This window comes from Bubalus bubalis, chromosome 5 (assembly GCF_019923935.1).
Source record: "Bubalus bubalis isolate 160015118507 breed Murrah chromosome 5, NDDB_SH_1, whole genome shotgun sequence".
Taxonomy (NCBI): domain Eukaryota; kingdom Metazoa; phylum Chordata; class Mammalia; order Artiodactyla; family Bovidae; genus Bubalus; species Bubalus bubalis.
Window position 1 is genome coordinate 60,485,278 of NC_059161.1, and position 16,423 is coordinate 60,501,700.

Here is a 16,423-nt window from a genome sequence, read left to right on the forward strand (position 1 = left end):
GAAGCTCAAAAAAGACTGTGATAGAGCCATAACACCTGCTGCGAAGGCAGTCCATGTCCCTGCACACTTGGCACCACCAAGGTCTGTGCAAGCCAAGCAGCTGCACCACCTTCATGCTTAACTCTCACTGGGGCAGAGTTGCTATGGGCAAAAGAAGTCTTAGGTCTATGCGTACAGAGTCACTTTGGTCATGTTTAACTCTTTGTAACCCTGTATACTGTGGCCTGCCAGGCTTCTCAGTCGGGGTAGTGGGAGGGGGGTTCTCCAGGTAAGAATGCTTGAGTGTATTGGCCAATACTGGTTGCCATACCCTTCTAGAGCACTATACTTCCTGCTTCCCTAGCCCCCAACTCCCCTGAGTACCTGGTGCTGCCAGAACTCCTGCAACTCAATCAGCTGCACCACCTCCACACCTGGCCCTCACAGGGGCAAACCCAAGTCCTCCAGGGCAGCCTCAGGAGCAAACCCCAGTGACGACACACATGCAGAGGTGGAAATAAAACCCAGTTGAAACCCAGGGGCAGTGTGGCTAAGGAAGAAGACCCAAAACCTTCCCACCAGCTGTACAAGCTGCAGATTAAATCCACATGATCAACTAGGTAGGCTCTGTGTCTATGGAATATATAAAAGGTCATTGAAAGCTCCCACAAAATAAAAACGCACTGGTTCTGATAGCTGTGGACAATGGAGGCAAGAACACATCAGAGCAAGACCAGATCAGAATCTGAGCTGCCCGCACAGCAGGTCCAGAGACCAGCGCAGTGTTGGAGGGCATCCTAGGGAGGTGAGGTGGACTGTGGCTCCCAGCGAGGGAAAGGACTCTGACAGCAGTGACTCAAGAAAAACATTTGTTGTTCTTGTGTTTTGACTTGTTCTGTAGATTTTTTTCATTTTCTCCCCCTTCCCCCCACCCCGCCCCCGCTCTGTTGTCGATTTTATTGGCACTATGAAATCTAAGCATTTGAGCTTTTTCTTTTTTTTCCTCAGTCACATTTTTTATTGTTGTTATAAACCTCTGCCTCTACATTGGGCTTTTGCAGTTCTGTGGAGTTTTCCTTTTTTTTCCCCTCTTTTTTTAATTTTATTTTTTAATATTTTAAACCTATTATTATTTTTTCTACATTTATTCCTTTGTTTGCTTTTCCTACTGTTCTTTTCCCCTTGCAGTTAATCTTTAATGTATATAAATCTTCTTTATCTACCTCTATTTAATTCTGCATACCTATTCTCTCTTTCTTTTCTTTCTTTCCTTTCCCCTCAACATATTTTTTAGTTTTATTTTCATTGCTTTATTCCCCCATTGGCACCCTGCTTTAGTTTTGTTTTCCAGTTTGTGCTTTACTTAGTTTTGTTCTTAACTGGTAGATATAATTTTTTGTTTCCTTTGTTTGCTGGGTCAATCTATTGTACTTTATTTTTGTCAGATTTTTTTTGATTTTGCAGATGGGTATATATGTATATGTGCAAATTCAGTCACACTTTTTACTGTTGTTATAAACCTCTGCCTCTGCATTGGGCTTTTGTAGTTCTGTGGAGTTTTCTTTTTTTCCCCCCTTTTTTCTCTCTTCTTCCTTTTTTATTTCTCTTTTTTATAATTTCAATTTTTAATTTTTTAAACCTATAATGTTTTTTCTGCATTTATTCCTTTGCTTTCCTTTCCTATTGTTCTTTTCCCTGAGCAGTTAATCTTTAATGTATAGAAATCTTCATCTACCTCTATTTAACTTTGTATATCTATTCTTTCTTTCTTTATTTTCTTTCCTCTCAACATATTTGTTCGTTTCATTTTCATTGCTTTTTTCCCAGTTGGTACCTTGCTTTAGTTTTGTTTCCCAGTCTGGGCTTTAGTTAGTTTTGTTCCTAACTGGTAAATATAATTTCTGTTTTCCTTTGTTCACCAGGTCAATCTACTATACTTTATTTTTCTTGGACTGTTTCGACTGCTCATTGGTGTATATGTATATGTGTATATTCCATTATTTTAATTATTATTTGCCTGATTTTGTAAGTGCCATTTGTCTGGGGGTCATCTTTGGTTTCTCGTTTTTGGATATTTGTTTTAATCTCACTTAATGCCATAACAAACCACTTGTAGAATCTTTGTTCCTGACCAGAGATCAAGCCCTGAGCCTTTGGAGTGGAAGCACTGACTCCAAGACCCTAGGCTACCAGAGAACTAACCCTAGGGAGTATTAAATAGTGAGAACTCACACAAAGGAAACCACTTGAATACAAGACCGAGCATCACCCAACCACCAGTAGCACCCTATGCAGGATGCCTCATCTAAACAACAAACAAAACAAAGATACAAACCTTATCATCAGCAGACAGCATTACCACCTCACTCAGCCTTGCCCATCAGAGGAAAAATAAACTAACAAACAGAAACTCAGTACTAATCTCACCCAATAGGAAGCTTACACAAACCACTGGACCAACCTTAGGAGAGCAGAAACCAAAAGGAAGAAAGAATTCAACCTTGAAGCCTGGGAAAAGGAGACCTCAAACACAATAAGTTAAAAAAAAATAATGAAAAGGCAGAGAAATATTATACAAATGAAGGAACAAACTAGAAACACAGAAGTCCAAATAAACGAAGAGGAAATACGCAAACTACCTGAAAAAGAATTCAGAATAATGATAGTACAGATGATCAAAAACCTTAAAAACAAAATGGAGAAAATGCAAGAATCAATTAACAAAGACCTAGAAGAATTAAAGAATAAATAGACAAAAACAAACAACACAGTTACTGAAATTAAAAATACCCTCAGATCAGATCAGTCGCTCAGTCATGTCCGACTCTTTGCGATCCCATGAATCGCAGCACGCCAGGCCTCCCTGTCCATCACCAACTCCCGGAGTTCACCCAAACTCATGGCCATCGAGTCGGTGATGCCATCCAGGCATCTCATCCTCTGTCGTCCCCTTCTCCTCCTGCCCCCAATCCCTCCCAGCATCAGAGTCTTTTCCAATGAGTCAACTCTTCGCATGAGGTGGCTAAAGTACTGGAGTTTCAGCTTTAGCATCATTCCTTCCAAAGAAATCTCAGGGCTGATCTCCTTTAGAATGGACTGGTTGGATCTCCTTGCAGTCCAAGGGACTCTCAAGAGTCTTCTCCAACACCACAGTTCAAAAGCATCAATTCTTCGGCGCTCAGCCTTCTTCACAGTCCAACTCTCACATCCATACATGACCACTGGAAAAACCATAGCCTTGACTAGATGAACCTTTGTTGGCAAAGTAATGTCTCTGCCCTTGAATATGCTATCTAGGTTGGTCATAACTTTCCTTCCAAGGAGTAAGCGTCTTTTAATTTCATGGCTGCCATCACCATCTGCAGTGATTTTGGAGCCCAGAAAAATAAAGTCAGCCACTGTTTCCACTGTTTCCCCATCTATTTCCCATGAAGTGATGGGACCGGATGCCATGATCTTCGCTTTCTGAATGTTGAGCTTTAAGCCAACTTTTTCACTCTCCACTTTCACTTTCATCAAGAGGCTTTTTAGTTCCTCTTCACTTTCTGCCATAAGGAAAAATACCCTAGATGGAATCAATTGCAGAATATCTGAAACAGAAGAATGGATCATTGAGCTGGAAGATAAAATTGTAGGAATAACTCTGAAGAGTAGAATAAAGTAAAAAGAATGAAAAGAACTGAGGATAGTCTCAGAGACCTCTGGGACAATATCAAATGCACCAACATTCAAATTATAGGGGTCCAAGAAGAAGAAGAGAAAAAGAAAGGGTATGAGAAAATTTTTGAAGAGATTATAGTTGAAAATTTCCCCAACATGAAAAAGGAAATAGTCAAGCAAGTCCAAGAGGCACAAAGAGTCCCATACAGGAGACACCCAAGGAGAAACACGCCAAGACATATACTAATCAAACTAACAAAGACTAAATACAAAGAAAGAATATTAAAAGCAGCAAGGAAGAAGCAACAAGTAATATACAAGGGAAACCCCATACACTTGACAGCTGATCTTTCAGCAGAAACTCTGCAGGCCAGAAGGGAGTGGCAGGATATATTTAAAGTACTGAAAGGGAAAAATCTACAACCAAGATTACTGTAACCAGCAAGGATCTCATTCAAAATTGATGGAGAAATAAAAAGTTTTCCAGACATGCAAAAATTAAGAGAATTTAGTACTACCAACGGAGAAGGCAATGGCACCCCACTCCAGTACTCTTGCCTGGAAAATCCCATGGACAGAGGAGCCTGGTAGACTGCAGTCCATGGGGTCACGAAGAGTCAGACATGACTGAGCGACTTCACTTTCACTTTTCACTTTCATGCATTGAAGAAGGCAATGGCAACCCACTCCAGTGTTCTTGCCTGGAGAATCCCAGGGACAGGGGAGCCTGGTGGGCTGCCGTCTATGGGGTCGCACAGAGTTGGACACAACTGAAGTGACTTAGCAGCAGTACTACCAAACCAGCTTTACAACAAATGTTAAATGGACTTATATAGTCAAGAAATACAAGAGAAGAAAAAAGATCTACAATCAACCCAAACAATTAAGAAAATGGCAATAGGAACATATATATCAATAATCACTGTAATGTAAGTGGATTAAATGCTCCAACCAAAAGACACAGCCTGGCTGAATGGATACAAAAACAAGATCCATATATATGCTGTCTACAATAAACACACTTCAGACCTAAAGACACAAATAGGCTGAAAGTGAGAGGATGGAAAAATATATTCCATGCAAATGGGAAGCCAAAGAAAGCTAGAGTAGCAATCCTCATATCAGACAAAATAGACCTTAAAATAAAGAAGATTACAAGAGATAAGGAAGGGCACTACATAATGATCAAGGGATCAATCCAATAGGAAGACACAACAATTGTAAATATCTATGCACCCAACATAGGAACACCTCAATACATAAGACAAACACTAACAGACATAAAAGGAGAAATTGACAGTAACACAATTATACTAGGAGACTTTAACACCCCACTCACACCAATGGAGAGATCATCAAAACAGAAAATTAATAAGGAAACACAAGTCTTAAATGATACATTAGGTGAGATGGATCTCATTGATATCTTCAGGACATTCCATCCAAATGCAGAAGAATACACCTTCTCAAGTGCACATGGAATATTCTCCAGGATAGACCACATCTTGGGCTGCAAATCAAACCACAGTAAATTTAAGAATATTGAAATCATATCAAGCATCTTCTCCGACCACAATGCTATGAGACTAGATATCAATTACAAGAAAAAGAACTCCAAGAAACACAAACACATGGAGATTAAACAACACGTTTCTAAATAACCAACAGGTTACTGAAGAAATCAAAAGGGAAGTAAAAAAATTTCTAGAAACAAATGACAATGAAAACATGACAGTTCAAAACCTATGGTATGAAGCAAAAGCAGTCCTAAGAGGGAAGTTTATAGCAATACAAACCAACCTCAAGAAACAAGAAAAACATCCAACAGACAATCTAACTTTACACCTAAAACAACTGAAAAAAAGAACAAAACCCCCCAAAATTAGTAGAAGGAATGACATCATAAAGATCCAAGCAGAAATAAATGAAACAGAAGTGAGAGAAACAATAGTAAAGATTAATAAAACTAAAAGCTGGTTCTTTGAGAAGATAAAATTGACAAACCTTTAGCCAGACTCATCAAGAAAAAAGAAGAATCAAATCAACAAAATTAGAAATGAAAAAAGAAGAGGTTACAACAGACAATGCAGAAATACAAAGGATTATAAGAGACTATTCTGAACAACTCTATGGCAATAAAATGGATAACCTGGAAGAAATAGACAGATTCTTAGAAAAGTTCAATCCTCCAAGACTGAACCAGGAAGAAATAGAAAATTATGAACAACCCAATTACAAGCACTGAAATTGAAGCTGTGATCAAAAATCTCCCAAAACACAAAAGCCCAGGACCAGATAGATGACTTCACAGGAGAATTCTATCAAACATTTACAGAAGAGCTAATGCCTATCCTTCTAAAACTCTTTCAAAAAATTGCAGAGGAAGGAACACTTCCAAACTCATTCTATGAGGCCATCACCCTGATACCAAAACCAGACGAAGACAACACAAAAAAGAAAACTACAGACCAATATCACTGATGAACATTGATGCAAAAATCCTCAACAAAATTTTAGCAAACAGAATTCAGCAACACATCAAAAAGCTCATTCACTAGATCAAGTTGGGTTTATTCCAGGAATGCAAGGATTCTTCAATATATGCAAATCAATCAATGTGATACACCATATTAACAAATTGAAAGATTAAAACCATATGATCATCTCAATAGATGCAGAAAAAGCCTTTGACAAAATTCAGCACCCATTTATGATTAAAACTCTTCAAATAATGGGCATAGTAGGAACCTACCTCAACATAGTGAAGGCCAGATATGATAAACCTACAGCAAACATTATTCTCATTGGTGAAAAACTGAAAGCATTCCCCCTAAGATCAGGAACAAGACAAGGGTGTCCACTTTCACCACTATTGTTCAACATATTTCTGGAAGTCCTAGCTACAGCAATCAGATAAGAAAAAGAAATAAAATGAATCCAGATTGGAAAAGAAAAAGTAAAGCTTTCACTGTTTGCAGATGACATGATAGTGTACATAGAGAACCATAAAGATAGTATCAGAAAATTACTAGAGCTAATCAGTGAATTTAGCAAAGATGTAGGATACAAAATCAATACACAGAAATCACTTGCATTTTTATATACTAACAATGAAAATCAGAAAAAGAAATTAAGGAATCAATCCCACTCACCATTGCAACAAAAAGAAGAATTAAATATCTAGGAATAAACTTACCTAAGGAGACAAAAGAACTGTACACAGAAAATTATAAGACACTGATGAAAGAAATCAAAGATGACATAAACGGATGGAGAGATATTCCATGTCCCTGGGTAGGAAGCATCCATATTCTGAAAATGACTATACTACCAAATGCAGTCTACAGATTCAATGTGATCCCTATCAAATTACCAACAGCATTTTTCATAGAACTAGAACAAAAAATTTCACAATTCATATGGAAACACAAAGACCCTGATTAGCTAAAGCAGTCTTGAGAAAGAAGAATGGAGCTGGAGGAGCCAACCTTCCTGACTTCAGATTACACTACAAAGTTACAGTCATCAAGACAGTATGGTACTGGCACAGAAACAGAAATATAGACCAATGGAACAAGACAGAAAGCCAGAAATAAACCCATGTACCTATGGGCACCTTATTTTTGACAAAGGAGACAAGAATGTACAATGGGGCAAAGACAGCCTCTTCAATAAATGGTGCTGGGAAAACTGGACAGCTACATGAAAAAGAATGAAGTTAGAACACTTCCTAACACCACACACAAAGATAAGCTCAAAATGGATTAAAGACCTAAATGTAAGACCAGAAACTATAAAACTCTTAGAGGAAAACATAGGCAGAACACTTGATGACATAAATCAAAGCAAGATCTCTATGACCCTCTTCCTAGAGTAACAGAGATAAAAACAAAATAAACAAGTGGGACCTGATTAAACCTAAAAGCTTTTGCACAGCAAAGGAAACTATAAGCAAGGTGAAAAGACAACCCTCAGAATGCGAGAAAATAACAGCAAATGAAACAACTGACAAAAGATTAATTTCCAAAATATCCCAGCAGCTCATACAACTCAATGCCAGAAAAACAAACAACCCAATCAAAAAGTGGGGAAAAGGCCAAAACAGACATTTCTCCAAAGAAGACATACAGATGGCTAATAAACACATGAAAAGATGCTCAATATCGCTCATGATTAGAGAAATGTAAATCAAAACCACCATGAGATATCACCTCACACTTGTCAGAATGGCCATTATCAAAAAGTCTACAAACAATAAATGCTGGAGAGGGTGTGGAGAAAAGGGAACCCTCTTGCACTGTTGGTGGGAATGTAAATTGATACAGCCACTATGGAATATGCTATAGAGATTCCTTAGAAACTAGGAATAAAAAGCACGTTATGATCCAGCAATCCCACTCCTAGACATACACCCCAAGGAAACAAAAATGGAAAAAGACACATGTATCCCACTGTTCATTGCAGCACTATTTACAATAGCTAGAACATGGAAGCAACCTAGATGTCCATGGACAGATGAATGGCTAAAGAAGTTGTGGTACATATACACAATGGAATATTACTCAGCCATAAAAAGGAACACATTTGAGTCAGTTCTGCTGAGGTTGATTAACCTAGAACTTATTATACAGAGTGAAGTGAGTCAGAAAGAGAAAGATAAATATCATATTCTAAAGCACATATATGGAATCTAGAAAAATGGTACTGAAGGATTTATTTACAGGGCAGCAATAGAGAAACAGACATAGAGAATTGACTTATGGACATGGGGATAGGGGAGGAGAGGGTGAGATGTATGGAAAGAGTAACATGGAAACTTACACTACCATATGTAAAATAGATAGCCAATGGGAATTTGCTGTATGGCTCTGGAAATTCAAACAGGGGCTCTGTATCGACCTAGAGGTGTGGGATGAGGTGAGAGATGGGGGAGGTTCAAAAGGGAGGGGATATACCTATACCTATGACTGATTCATGTTGAGGTTTGACAGAAAACAACAAAATTCTCTAAAGCAATTATCCTTCAATAAAAAAATTCAATTTAATTAAAAAAATAATGAAATAATGCCATTTGCAGCAAATGGATGGATAGAGAGATTATCATACTAAGTGAAGTAAGTTAGAAAGAGACAAAGATATATGATATATGATATCACTTTATAGGTCAAACCTAAAATATGACATAAATGAATGTATTTACGGAAAGGAAACAGACTCACAGACATAGAGAACAGATTTGTGATTGCCAAGGAGGAGAAGGGCTGGAGGATAGAGTAGAAGTTTGGGATGCGAACTATTATACACACAGTACATCAACAAGATCCTACTGTATAGCACAGTGGACTATAATCAATATCTTGTTGTAAACCATACTAGAGAAAATATGAAAAAGAACATGTATGTGTGTTAAGTCACGTCAGTCGTGTCTGACTCTTTGCGACCCTAGCCCGTGAGGCTCCTCTGTCAATGAGACTCTCCAGACGAGAATACTGGAGTGGATTGCCGTGCCCTCCTCCAGGGGATCTTCCTCATCAGGGGATCAAACCTGTATTTCCTGCAGTTCTTGCATAGCAGGTGGATTCTTTGCCGCTGAGTATGTATGTATACTCAGGGATATGTGTAACTGAGTCACTTTGGTATACAGCAGAAATTGACACAACATTGTAAATCAATTCTACTTTGATAATTAAAAAAAAATAATCCTTTCATTTCCCTCCTTCACAATTAGGTTCAGGTAATGTAAAATTGGGATGGGAAGTCCACATGGCCATACTCTGCTCACCTCCCAACTCATTTTCCACACCTCTGTGTCCTGCTCTGCAGCCCTCATCCTTCCTTCACCCTAAGCACACGCAGACACACATCTCCCATGTTCTGGGGGATCCCTGGTTCCCTGTGTATCTGAATGGAGAGCGAACGTGCTTCCCTGAGACCATCCAAATATTCCCCACAGGCCTCCGCACACTCAGCCTTCAACTAGTTTGGCTGTTTTCCTTTGACACTTTCCTTTGCTCATCTGCTCGTGGCCTCCACAATAACCAGAAAGATCGCTATTTATTTTTCTTCTTTTTTTTTTTTAACATAGTCATTCAAACCAGATAGGGTTTGGCTACATCCAAATGATAGAAGCCTGGTAATTTCTTACCTTCCCCCATTTTTAGATAATTGGTCTCTAACCCCTTTGTCAGTATGAGAAAATGCATCTGACCACCGACCCAGGTGGCTCCATCCATCAGGCTCGGTATTGTCAGAGTAGGAGAAAGAGAGTCTAAAAGTAGGGCTCATTTCAGAACTAAGTGCAGGCTGAGCCAATGTTATCGACAGCAACTCTCTCCCTCATAATTGGTCTGCAGATACACTCAGCGACTTGGAAGGCCTCAGGCTTTGAAGAGGAGCCACGAGGTAAAGCTGTGTCCTGGCCCAGCCAGCCATCACTCTGAGCGGTGGGTGGGCCTTGACAGTCCTCAGTCAGCACTATCCTTGCTGCCGTCCCCAGAGACCAAAGCAAGTGCAAAAGCTAAGAAAATCAAGAACTCATTGTACAGCAGAAACTAACATAGCATTGTAAATCAATTATACTCCAACTTAAAAAAAAGAGAAAATAAAATTATTTTTAATTAAAAAAAAAAGCAAATGGATGCGATCAGGCATGTTCAGGGAGGTGTGCATGTGTGTATGTGTGTGTGTGCTCAGTCGTATCTGACTCTTTGTGACCCCCATGGACTGTAGCCCACCAGACTCCTCTGTCCATGGGATTTCCCAAGCTAGGATACTGAGTGGGTTGCCATTTCCTTCTCCAGGGGATCATTCCAACCCAGGGATTGAACCCATGTCTCTTTCATCTCCTACATTGGCAGGTGCATTCTTTACCACTGAGCCACCTGGGAAGCCTCAAGGTGATATGGTCACAGACAAATACTCATATGTGAAATTCAACTTGTTTTTACAAATGAAACAAATGAACTTATTTTTAGAACAGACTTACAGATATTGAAAACAAAGGGGAAATGTAGAGGGAGGATAAATCAGGAGCCTGGGATGAATACACATACGCTACTCTACATAAGATGGGCTTCCCTGGTGGCTCAAACAGTAAAGAATTTGCCTGCAATGCGGGAGACCTGGGTTCTATTCCTGGATTGGGACGATCCCTTGGAGGAGGGAATAGCAACCCACTCCAGTATTCAGGCCTGGAGAACTCCCATAGACAGAGGAGCCTGGCAGGCTATAGTACATGAAGTCATAAACAGCCAGACAAGACTGAGCAACTAAGCACAGCACAGCACTATACATGAGATAGATAACCAACAAGGACCTACTGTGTAGCACAGGGAACTCTACCTAATCTTCTAGGATAACCTGTATGGAAAAAGAATCTAAAAAAGAATGAACATATGTATAACTGAATCACTTGGCTAGACACCTGAAATTAACACAACACTGTAAATCAACTCTATACCAATACCGGAAAAAAAAAAAAAAAGCAAATGGATTCATTCTCAAGATGTCACAGCAGATTCCTTCTTGGAATGTGGCTGATTTTCCTTTGCATCTCAGCCCACAAGAGAAGGGCCCAACTCTCTGTCTCTGAAGACAGAGTGTTTCTAATGTTATACACTCCCAAACCTGTCTTTTCCCTGGGGTAAACATTTCTCTTCTCTTTATTTACCTTTTCCCCAAGCAGAAAACTTACAGTGAACTGCAGTAAAGACCATGACATACATCTCTGCTTTTTATTGTTCGTGTCTTTCCCCCTTCTCTGGTGCTACTTTATCACAGTATCCATGAGGATTCTCACAATCTTATTAATATTTAACATTTATTGTTAGTCTCTTGAGCCACCACAGAGACATATATTATCTCTTTGCAAGATTTAATGTCACCCTTTGTGATTCATATTCTCCATGGTATGCTTTCTACTTAGGGGAAAAAAAAATCTTCTTCATCTCCAAATTAAAGCATTCTGTGCCCAGCTGCAGTTCCAACACTTGGGCAGAAGGAACGGGTGATAGGCAATGAGATTATTTATACTTTGTCCACCAGGGATCAGAAGTTTTTTTACAGAAACTTTTGGGATTATTCAGCTCACATCCTGTATTATATTTCTTTTGAAGTGCCTTAAAATATAGACTTTAATTAAATTAAAAACTTAAAGAAGGCAGACTTATTTAACTTTGCACTGTCTTACAGGCGAAGTTTGCTCAGCAAGCAAATGCATACTATAAACTCAATGTCACGGGACTGATTTACCTATCAAAGGGAATAAATTATTTTTAATATTTTAGCAGAAGAATGTACCATAAGCATATAATTAAAAGGAACATTGTGAGAAGTTTTGAAGAATGAATTTATATTGGTGTTTTTTTCCCTTCTGAATTTGCTTCCTTTTTTTAAAGGTTTTTTTTTTTTTGATGTGGACCATTTTTAAAGTCATTATTGAATTTGTTACAATACTGCTTCTGTATTTATGTTTTTTTTTTTTTTTTTTTGGTCATGAGGCATATGGGATCTTAGCTTCCTGACCAGAGATCAAACCCATAACCCCTAAATTGAAAGATGAAGTCTTAACCCCTGGACTGCCATGGAAGTTCCCTGAATTTGGTTCTTAAATAAGCAACATATGAGAAAAATAAATGTATAATATCCCCTAATTATGAGCCCTACATAAGAATTGAAAAGTGCCTATAAATAAAATAGGTGAAAAATCAGTATGTTCTGTGTTTTTAAATGTCAAAGTTTATGCAGGGTTACTTTGGTTATAACACAGTGATCATAAATGATGAAATTTAATAAACATTTTCTCTAACATTACAAAAACACTATATACCAACAATTAATATGCTTAACTGAAAATGATTCTTCTTTATTCTATTGGCAGATCTCATTTGGAAATCAGTTGTTGCCTTACTTTGAGTAATGGGAATTCCAAAGACATAAGTTCTGCCTTTTTTTGTCCTTTTTTTTATTTCCCCATACCATTTGGCATGTGGAATCTTAGCTCCCTGACCAGAGATCGAACCTCCATCGCTTGCATTGGAAGCTCAGGGTCTTAACCACTGGACTGCCAGGGAAGTCCAATCTGACTTATTTTTTAAAAATATTTTCTAGTGCTGATTCCTATATTCCAAATTAGTCAAATTTCCTATATTCCGCAGGAATATAGGAATTAGTCACAATTCTTATATTCCAAATTTGCCTCACTAGTGGTTTTGGGTTCCAACCCCATAATAAGAATGTGAATTTACTCTATGGTATATGCAGTTAAAAAGTCTAGATTTAGAGAGCAGGCAGGCCTTGTTCTAATATTGACCTCACATTTTACTTGCTGTATGACATATGTAACAAGCATTTAACCTTTTAAAAATATTAATTAGCATAATACCAAGATAATAACTGTACTTATTGAGCTATAACTATGTTTTAGTAACTTTCAATGGTGTGTTAGAGAGTCACTCCTGAGGGATGGGGAATGAGTCCGGAAACCTTGGCCACATCCCTGAGGTCTTCACAAAGCCACACTCTGACCCCACATTGCAGCAGTCTCTCCCGCCTCATGAAGACCAGATGCAAAGCTTGGTGTGTTTAATAAAGGATTGATGTTTCTCGTGATCCAAGGTAAGTGTTTTGTTGCTTTAGGTAGTTAAGTCATTATCACTGTTTTTCAAGAGAACTACAATGAGATATCACTTCACATAGAATGGCCACGGTTAAAGTCTACAAATAATAAATACTGGAGAGGGTGTAGACAAAAGGGCACCCTCTTACACTGTTGGCAGGAATGTAAATTGATGCTGTTACTACGGAAAACAATATGGAGGTTCCTTAAAAAAAATACAGGTATCATATGATCCTGCAACCCTACTCCTGGACATATATCTGGAGAAAACTCTATTTCGAGAAGGTACATGCATCCCAATGTTCGTAGCAGCACTATTTATAATAGCCAAGACATGAAAGCAAACTAAATGTCCATCAACATATGAATGGATAAAGAAGATATGGTACACACATACAATGGAATATTACTCAGCCATAAAAAAGAATGCCACAATGCAATTTGCAGCAACATGGATGGCCCTAGAGATTCTCATATTAAGTAAGTCAGACAGAGAAAGACAAATATAATATGGTATCACTTATTTGTGGAATCTAAAAATATGATACAAATAAACTTATTTACAAAACAGAGATATACCCACAGACATAGAAAACAAACAAAAGGGATAGTTGAGGGTGAGCAGGGAGAGATAAATTAGGAGTTTCAAATTTACATATACACACTGCTGCTGCTGCTAAGTTGCTTCAGTCGTGTCCGACTCTGTGCGACCCCATAGACGGCAGCCCACCAGGCTCCCCTGTCCCTGGGATTCTCCAGGCAAGAACACTGGAATGGGTTGCCATTTCCTTCTCCAATGCATGAAAGTGAAAAGTGAAAGTGAATCGCTCAGTTGTGTCCGACTCTTAGCCACCCCATGGACTGCAGCCCACCAGGCTCCTCCTTCCATGGGATTTTCCAGGCAAGAGTACTGGAGTGGGGTGCCATTGCCTTCTCCACATATACACACTATTATATATAAAATAGGTTAAAAAAACCAATGATCTACTGTATAACACAGGGAACTATATACTCAAATATCTTGTAGTAACCTATAATGAAAAAGAATCTGAAAAATAATATATGTAAATGTATAAGTGAATCACTGCTGTATACTTACAACTAACACAACATTGCAAATTAACTGTGAAAGTGAAAGTCGCTCCGACATTTTTCAACCCCATAGACCATACAGTCCATGGAATTCTCCTGGCCAGAATACTGGAGTGGGTAGCTTTTCCTTTCTCCAGGGGATCTTCCCAACCCAGGGATAGAACCCAGGTCTCTCGCATTGCAGGTGGATTCTTTACCAGCTGAGCCACCAGGGAAGCCCAAGAATACTGGAGTGGGTAGCCTATCGCTTCTCCAGCAGATCTTCCCGACCCAGGAATGGAACCAGGATCTCCCGCATTGCAGGCAGATTCTTTACCAACTGAGCTATCTGGGAAGCCCCAAATTAAGAAGCATCTTCTCTTTCTGCTGCTGCTGCTGCTGTTAAGTCGCTTCAGTCGTGTCCGACTCTGTGCGACCCCAGAGATGGCAGCCCACCAGGATCCACCGTCCCCGTGATTCTCCAGGCAAGAATACTGGAGTGGGTTGCCATTTTCTTCTCCAACACGTGAAAGTGAAAAGTGAAAGTGAAGTCTCTCAGTCGTGTCTGACTCTTGGTGACCCCCTGGACTGCAGCCTACCAGGCTCCTCCATTCATGGGAATTTCCAGGCAAGAGTACTGGAGTGGGTTGCCATTGCCTTCTCAGTCTCTTTCTGCAGATGCTCCTAAAGAGGGAGAGCATTTCACCTCCAACTATTCAGCCTGTGATTTAGGAGTATCTCTGTTATGTCTCGGGGAAGGCAATGGCACCCCACTCCAGTACTCTTGCCTGGAAAATCCCATGGACAGAGGAGCCTGGAAGGCTGCAGTCCATGGGGTCGCTAGGAGTTGGACACGACTGAGTGATTCACTTTCACTTTTCACTTTCATGCATTGGAGAAGGAAATGGCAACCCACTCCAGTGTTCTTGCCTGGAGAATCCCAGGGACGGGCGCGCCTGGTGGGCTGCCGTCTATGGGGTTGCACAGAGTCGGACACGACTGAAGTGACTTAGCAGCAGCAGCAGCAGCTGTTATGTCTTCCTTTCCATTCACTTAGGGCTCCCCTTTCATCTGGTGGAATTGGCTGTGGCATTTGTTCTTCTTTTAGATCTTTAAAATAAACTGCCCTAACCCGGAGAATTAGCCAGACAGATATCAGGAGTTTGAACAGAAAGAAAGGGGGCATAAGAGAATAACCTACTTATCTGGATGTTCTCTTTCTTTTCATGGAGATTGAATTATCTGTCCAAGCTTACACAGCTTACAAGGGACAGAGCCAATATTCACCCAGGACACATTGCCTCTTGAGCTGGAGTTTGTAAATTTTAGCCCATCTTGCCTCCTTCTCTAATTAAGAAAAACCTCACTCTAGCTCCTTTTGTTTTATTTTCTCACTTGAGATTCTGTATCCTCCTCTTCAGTATACCCCACAGGAACAAATTAGCATGTTCCTACCAGTCTTTCCCACTTTTTTTCTCGATAAGTATTAGTTAGGGTTTTCTCAATATAGGTTACTCATAAATCGCCAGGGAACTGTACCTCCTCCAAACAGCTCCTTCATGGAATCATCCGAAATCTGGGTTTGTGGGGGAGGATTGCATAAGTAACACACTTCTTGCTTTTCCAAGTTCATAACCAATTGTGATATGGATGCAGGAGACAGACCTACATGGATGCTAGTTGAGGTGTTTGTTTTTCTTGTTGAGTTTTATGAGTGCTTTGTAATTTGGGATACCAGTCATTTATCAGATGTGCATTTTACAAGTATTTTCTCCCAGTCTGTGGCTTGTCTTCTTATTTTTTTAAACAGCTTTTTTTTTTTTTTTTTTTTTGCAGGGCAGCAATTTTTAATTTTAATGAAGCCAAATTTGTCAATACTTTTCTTTCATGGATCCTGTTTTTTATGTTGTACCAAAAAAGTCATTACCAAACCCAAGGTCACCTAGATTTTCTCCTGTGTTATCTTCTAGGAGTTCTATAGCTTTGCATTTTACATTTAGGTCTATGATCCAGTTTGAGCTAATTTTTGTGAAAAGTGTAAGGTCTGGGTCTAGATTCTATTTTTTTCCTTTGCATGTGGAGGATCAATTCAGTGGT